Source organism: Pinus tabuliformis, chromosome J (genome assembly GCF_031772625.1).
Source record: "Pinus tabuliformis cultivar Carrire ecotype Pingquan chromosome J, CPIR1, whole genome shotgun sequence".
NCBI classification, from domain to species: domain Eukaryota; kingdom Viridiplantae; phylum Streptophyta; class Pinopsida; order Pinales; family Pinaceae; genus Pinus; species Pinus tabuliformis.
The window spans coordinates 830315974-830323039 of record NC_142295.1 but is presented as its reverse complement, the minus strand read 5'-3'; the positions used below and the strand labels follow the sequence as shown (position 1 = coordinate 830323039).

Below are 7066 nucleotides of genomic sequence, written 5' to 3'. Positions count from 1 at the left end.
GATCGATTTTTATGTAAATTGTTGATTTTGGAAATATTTAAGAATCTAACGAATATGATTAAATAATTGATCGCGACTATCCCGGTTTGGAAAATAAATAACGAATATGATTAAATAATTGACCGCGACTATGTCTGTTTGGAAAATCAACAATCTCAGTGAAAGCCGACAGGGTCTCTCCGTCTCAAGCTGCAGAAGTCACAAGCAGTTGGCGGCATGTCATGCCAGTTAATCGACCTCTTGTCCCAGTATGAGAGTAGCGGCTTCTCACACTGATGAGGAAATTACCTTCGGAATGTCAGACAGTGACGGCTTCCAAGAACGTCGAAAATGCTACACACCTATTTCAGTGCCTTGCAATTTCTGCAACAGAGAGGACTTTAGATCCCCATCTCCTTCACCGTTGTTCCGACAAAGCAATTCAGAAAGTTCTCTCGAAGAGATCAACACCTTAATTCTTTGAACCTCTCCACCTTGTGAAGGATTTACATGACTAAAATTACACTTGCTGTTTTGTAAACCAAGATCAAAATGCAATCGTCGTTGAAGATTCAGATCGTGGAAGCTCTCAATATTATGTTCAATGAACGGCTGCATAGAAGAGCGGTGCCCTTCACGACGACGACTTTCTATTGAGGGGAGTATCGGCCTGTCACGATTAACCCCGCCATCTCCATACTCTTGCAATTGCATTAATTTGTGACCCGATCCATTTCTGTGTTTGTTCTCAAAAACCTTATTTCTGCGGACCGAGTACCCGTTGCAATTACCCACCGATGAGATGAATGTATGAGATAGATATAGGTTGTGAGTGGGCACTTCTAAACGCTTGTATTATTAGTGGCCATGGGACTGCAGCAGCACATGGGCCTTGTCAGATATAAAGCGCTGGCAACCTAATTGTTGCGGAGTTGTACTCCAATTACATGACCTGACAGAGCTCCACGTTAACAATTAGCAGCCTAGAATTCAAGCAATCGCATACCAGTTTTGATTTGAACGACTTAATTCGACAGCTTCGAATCACACCAAAAGAATAGCACTTGCACTTGTGATATGAACGACTTAATTAGATGTTTAACTGTACTCCACTTTTTATTTGAACCACTTAATTAGACTGTTCACAGTGTATTACATTTTCCAAGTAGAGATGAAAGGGCGTTTTCATTTTGTCCACAATTTGTTGAGATTCTTGACGTGGCGCCGACGATAGATCATCGTGGAGAATAACAATTCAAGATGACAGTCGCATGTCAGTGAAACACCTCCTCGTTCCTGCTGTGTTTTCGTGTCTTAAGGAAAGTAGGTGTCCGGTAGATATATCAGAGGAGACAACCCCCCGACAAAATACAATTTGGATTACTCTTCACTCAATCCATTGGAGTTTTAGTTGTCTTTCTTTCCCACCACAATCCGAGTCTACGTTTGTAAACAATTGGCTTGGTTTATTTTCCTAGTTAATTTTAGACAAAATTTTAGAGATTATTTTTTGGTTAATTTTAATCAAAATTCTATAGAGATTTTTAATAACTTGAAATTAAATTGTTTAATGTGCATAATTTGAATGCTGAGAGGGTTTGTGAGGGTATTGAATCCATTTATACATTCAAAAATGTATTTTAAACTACAAAAAATATTGAAATTGTATTGCGAGATATTGGTGAATTCTAGTGAAAAAAATTATTTTATTTTGTCCCTAAGTTAGACTGCCCCATAGAATCGAGTTGAAATACATCTTAAAATAATTGTATTCCTCATAATTAAGGCTCAAAATTAAAAAATTACATTTCTAAATATTAATATAAAATTATTATATATTATTTGTTAAATATGGTTTATAACCTCTTATTAAAAAATAATGTATTTCTGAATATTAGTATAAAAATGTTATATATTATTGGTTAAATATGGTTTATAACCCACCATAATTTTCTTTTGGGATAAGCTATGATATTATAAATGAATTTTTATGAGTTTTTAGCTTTTAATTTTGTGACTTGTAGTGTGAATTAATAATTAAATAAGTGTAATATGTAAGATTAGTGCTTAGTACCAGCTTCTTATGTAAAATGATGATTTTTATGTAAAAAGTAGAGAATGTGATCATATAACTTAGTTATATGAAGTGCATGATTTAAGCACCACAACCTTACTGGAGGGGGAATCCAATTGCTAATAATCTGAAGGAGAATCACACATGCATATAACCATATGCACGGCAAATTAACACACAAAAAATAAACTGGCGGAAAAGGCAGAGAGCCATCATGTGGTCTCTCATGCTCATGTAATTCACTCTTATTCAAATAATTTAATAATACATTTAAATACATGAGCAAGTTGTCTTAAGATAGTGCATATATCTTAGACTCACTTGGTTGAGACAATTTCCAACTTACACAGAGCTAGTTGGAGAGATTCTCTCATCCAAACTAGAATCCTTAGTTTGAGGAATTCTCATGATTTTATTTATTTAATTTAATAATTGGATTTATTATTGATTTTTAAGAGAGTGAGGCTAACATTCCCCCCCCTCAATGATAAATCCAAAACGAACAAAGAACCATCTTCCAAGTTCTCAAGTTGATCCTCAAAAAACATATTCCTGAAAAAACTGCCAAAGCTAGATGCTGGAAAAAACTCAAATATGAAGAGAACATGAATCAACTGCATGTCTGATTCATCTCTGAATGTTGCTTGACAACTCCATCATGTGCCAAGCTATAAAAGGATCCAACTATCCTTTGCTTGAAAACAACAACTGGTGTCTCACACAATTTGATGAAAGCCCACTGGCGTATTTGTTGATGATCATCGCCCACTGGCTGATGAAGATGCCCACTGTTTGCTTCACTGATGTTGTTAAGACTTTTAGTCTAATAAGGACTTGTCAATTCATTGACATTTCCCCCCCTTTGTTAGTTGAAAGGAGAGGCAATCTTCTCCAAATTATATTTGAACTCCCCCCTGTAGGTGTAGGAGTATTTCATTGGTGTACTCCCTTGCTCAACCGCATGAGAGTACCATCTTCATTTGACTATTGGCTGAAATATGTGTGAGTGAATCCAATTGTAAAACTTGTACAATATTCTGGCTGTGGATGACCATTCCCAAGGATCAATCCATGGATAATTTATCTTCAAGTTGGCAGGTTGGTCTTGTTTGCAGCGTTTCTCTGATGAATGATTTTTCTTGCCACAATGGTGACAAGGATGGAGATCAAAACACTGATCTTCCAAATGACCTGTTCTTTGACAATGAGAACATGTCGATTTGTCTGCAACTTGAGTTTGTGTACATTTCTGTTTGTCTGTAACTTCAGTTTGTGTTCATTGATGTCAATTTACAAGTTGCTGATAACTTGCTGAGGTGATTTGTTCAAGTAATCCAGTACTGATGAACTGAATGGGCTTTGAATAATCAGGGATATGTAAGTTTTCATTATCTTTGACATATCCTAAGCCATATGGATTTTGATTACTTTGAATTTCATCCCACGGCTTAATGATGGGTTTGGAAGAAAGTTGAACTGGAACAACTTCAACACTTGAAGCTAGTTGGATGAATGAAGTCAAATGATCAGTTGTCTCTAGATTGGTCAAAGACTTGGAAGCAACACGCTTCTCTTGCAACTCATTTCTCTATAGTTGCAACTCCAGTTGCAGGAACTCAATCGTTTCATGTGAATGTTGAATATGCACTTGAATGTCAGAAAGAGTGTTTTTCATGATGTGCACCATGTCACCAGCTGATGATAAAATCAAATTGTTAAGAAGTTGGGACAATTGAATGTGTGTCGCCATGTTAGCTTGCTCACTTTGAATTCAAGCTCACTTGTATTGTTGCTTATTGCTAATGCTTTACTTGCTAGAGTTTTATAACTTGGTTGCTTGAACTCTTGATTTCACACTCGCTTGATGACGATCGCTTTGATTGAATGCTTTACTCACACTTTGTGAATGCTTCAATCAACTTCACACTGGCTCGCTTGTTTTAAATGTCGTTCTTAGAACTTTCGCACTTGATTTTGACACGCTCGCTTGCTTTTCTTGCACTTAATTGATTGATTACTTTGTGCTTTCTTGAATGTACTCATTGAATGTGTTGACTTTAAAAAAGAAAAGTTGTCGAACACTGTCGAAAATGCACCCAAGAGACAAATGACAAGTTCAATCTTGATGACTTAGTTGAGGACTTACGTGACTTTATGTATTCACCTTAATAATTCAAATTAGGGTGTCGGTTATAGCTAAGAATGCACCCATACAATTCAGTTAAAAAAATGTTTATGTGCAAGTGATACAAAAAGTGTTGATGAAGTTGATGTCGTTAGGCTTGAAGTGCTTGATTTGTAGTGTCCTTAACTTGATGGCGTGAATTAGTTGTTGTGAAATGTTGGTGTAGAATATTACTTTTATCAAGTCGATGATGTGACGCTTTGTGCTTATGAACTTAATTGATTATGGGAGCTTTGATTTCAGGAGCTTAATCGATGACTTTTATATGTAAACTTTCTTATGTGCATGTAGTTGTTTTGTTTAAGCATAATAAAGAGGTAATTTGAGCACAAGTCATGCACATGCATTCATTATGCACGGTGTATCTAAGATCCCCTTATTCAATTTTGGGTGGATCTAGGACACAAGCACCACAAAAAAATATGTCTTTATTAAATAGTGAATTACATCAACCTTCACCTTCACAACATTGTGAATGAAATTTCTCAAGCACAAACTTTAAGAACTCCTTGAAGAAATCTATCTTCAAAAATGAATTCTTTCAATAATCGCTCCAAAACTATAAAAAGAATTTCACCTTATCACTCCAAATAAAAAAAAAAATGCACCTTATCGCTCTAAAAAAGAGTATTTTGGTTTTCAATCCCTTTTAAACTCCCATTAATTTTTAGTGAAGTCCTTTTAAAAGGTGAATTAACTTTTATAAAGTCACTCTTTTTTTTTTGTGTGTGTGAAGGAATCTCTTCTTAAAAATAAAAACACTTTAAAAAAGTCAAAACACACCGTAAATTTTTCATAAATTATAACTCTTCGTTGGAGAAGAGGTTGAGTATGGTCGGAACTGAATTTCAATGCATTTATTTTGGGAAAGGTTGGCTCTATTCCATGCTCATTCTCGGACCGCCCACAGGGTTTGTGCTTGCATGTCATAAATTCAAAAAATATATAACTTGATGTCGATTTCCTCTAAATGCTTATGTCCAGCAAAATTCACTTTGAATAAAAAACCTAAACCAAGTTCTTCTTTTGTTTGATGCATGTGATCTAGGAGCACTCGACGGGGATATCATCGTGGCATGTGGGCATATTAAGATGATGTGGCCTATCCATCATTTGTTTTGAGTTGAATTTTGGTGTTGACAGAAACATTTCCACTATATGCCTTGAACCCGCTAGTTTGGAAAACATTGATCCATCGGTCCACTCAAATCACATGCATACAACTTCAATGATCTCAAGATTTCCTATAGGTTCTCACTTTCACACAGGTTTAAAGTTTCATGCACAAACTTCAATCGTTTTAGAATGCTTCATGCTCTACATATAAGCTGCAATACAATACTTTTCATGGCTCCACGAACAACAATTTATCACTATCGCAAGTCGATACGACCATATGCAACTTTTGTCTTTGTGGAATAAGAGTGATGTAATTCAAAACCCAAGAGAGCAGCTTTTGTGCCGAATCCACTAAGACTGAGGCTTTAGATATAGTAGTAGCATGTAATCTAGAAACAGGCAACCATCCACCATCAAATTCGTCTTTTGCACACAACTTTCTACATCTCTGCATTAGGTCTCCTCATTTTATGCTCCTTGTTCAAATCTTTGTCACTGTAGAGTTTAGCAAACTGAAGCTTAAAGCCAAGGCACTGCAGCTTCTACGAGATTTTACAAAACTAAACTTCAACTCGTGAGATTTTTGGAAATTCACTGTTGCAGCTTCAGCAATTTGTATAATATTTTAACAAATTGACTAATTCTCTACAAAGTCGGGAGGATTATCTTGAACTAGAAGTATTTCATTTAGTATTCAGCTCGAGTTCGGTTACATGCAAATGCCCGTCCAAAATGTGAGCCAAATCAGCCTTCCCAGACAATTTTTTTCGCGATTTAGCACTTCGGTCATAAATTGGCACCATTTCACCAACAATTGCACAAACGGTCAGCTCGGAAGAGCCAGTACCCCATCGAACAAAGCGGGATTCGACGCCAAAAGCCAAACCACACGGTCACAGACTTTCTCTTGCTGTAATAAGAACGCAACCTTTAGCACGTCTGGTATGCAAGCAGGCATTTTCATTTCCTGATAGAAATCGAAGAGCATTCTACTTAAATCTCACACGTATACTCCGTCCAATATTTTAAGAATCTGTGCACCAGAAAACTCGACCTGGACCGGAGAGATTCTAAGGGCACTTCACAAATCTAGCCATGAAACCCCCGCATTGCATCGCATCATTTCACACAAATGCCGGACAAAACTATTCCTCCATCCACCATTGATAGTCGAGCCGAGACAACGCATCCATAGCTCTCACAAGAATTTTTTCATTGAGAAGGCTCCGATACCACATGAAGAAGAATCACATAGCCATATAACCATATGCATAGCAAATTAACACAAAAAATAAACTGGCGGAAAAGGGAAAGAGCCATCATGTGGTCTCTCATGCTCATGTAATTCACTCTTATTCAAATAATTTAATAAAACATTTAAATAGATGAGCAAGTGGTCTTAAGATAGTGTGTCTATCTTAGACTCACTTGGTTGAGACAATTTCTCAACTTACACACTAGTTTAGGAGAGCTAGTTGGAGAGAATCTCTCATCCAAACTAGAATCCTTAGTTTGAGGAATTCTCATGATTTTATTTATTTAATTTAATAATTGGATTTATTATTGATTTTTAAGAAAGTGAGGCTAACATAATCTATTGGTTCATGATAAGATAGCTTTACGAAAAAAAGGTTGACAATAATTACATAAGTTTAGGGAGACCTTGGAAACTGAAAGGAGGCCTATCAATCTGAATAGTTATGATTTTA

At 36.2% G+C, this 7066-nt stretch overlaps 1 pseudogene; it reads right to left on the bottom strand.

The window, feature by feature from the left end:
• Positions 1-267: 267 nt before the first annotated feature.
• LOC149229274 (uncharacterized) lies at positions 268-6345 on the bottom strand (annotated as a pseudogene).
• Positions 6346-7066: the final 721 nt, after the last annotated feature.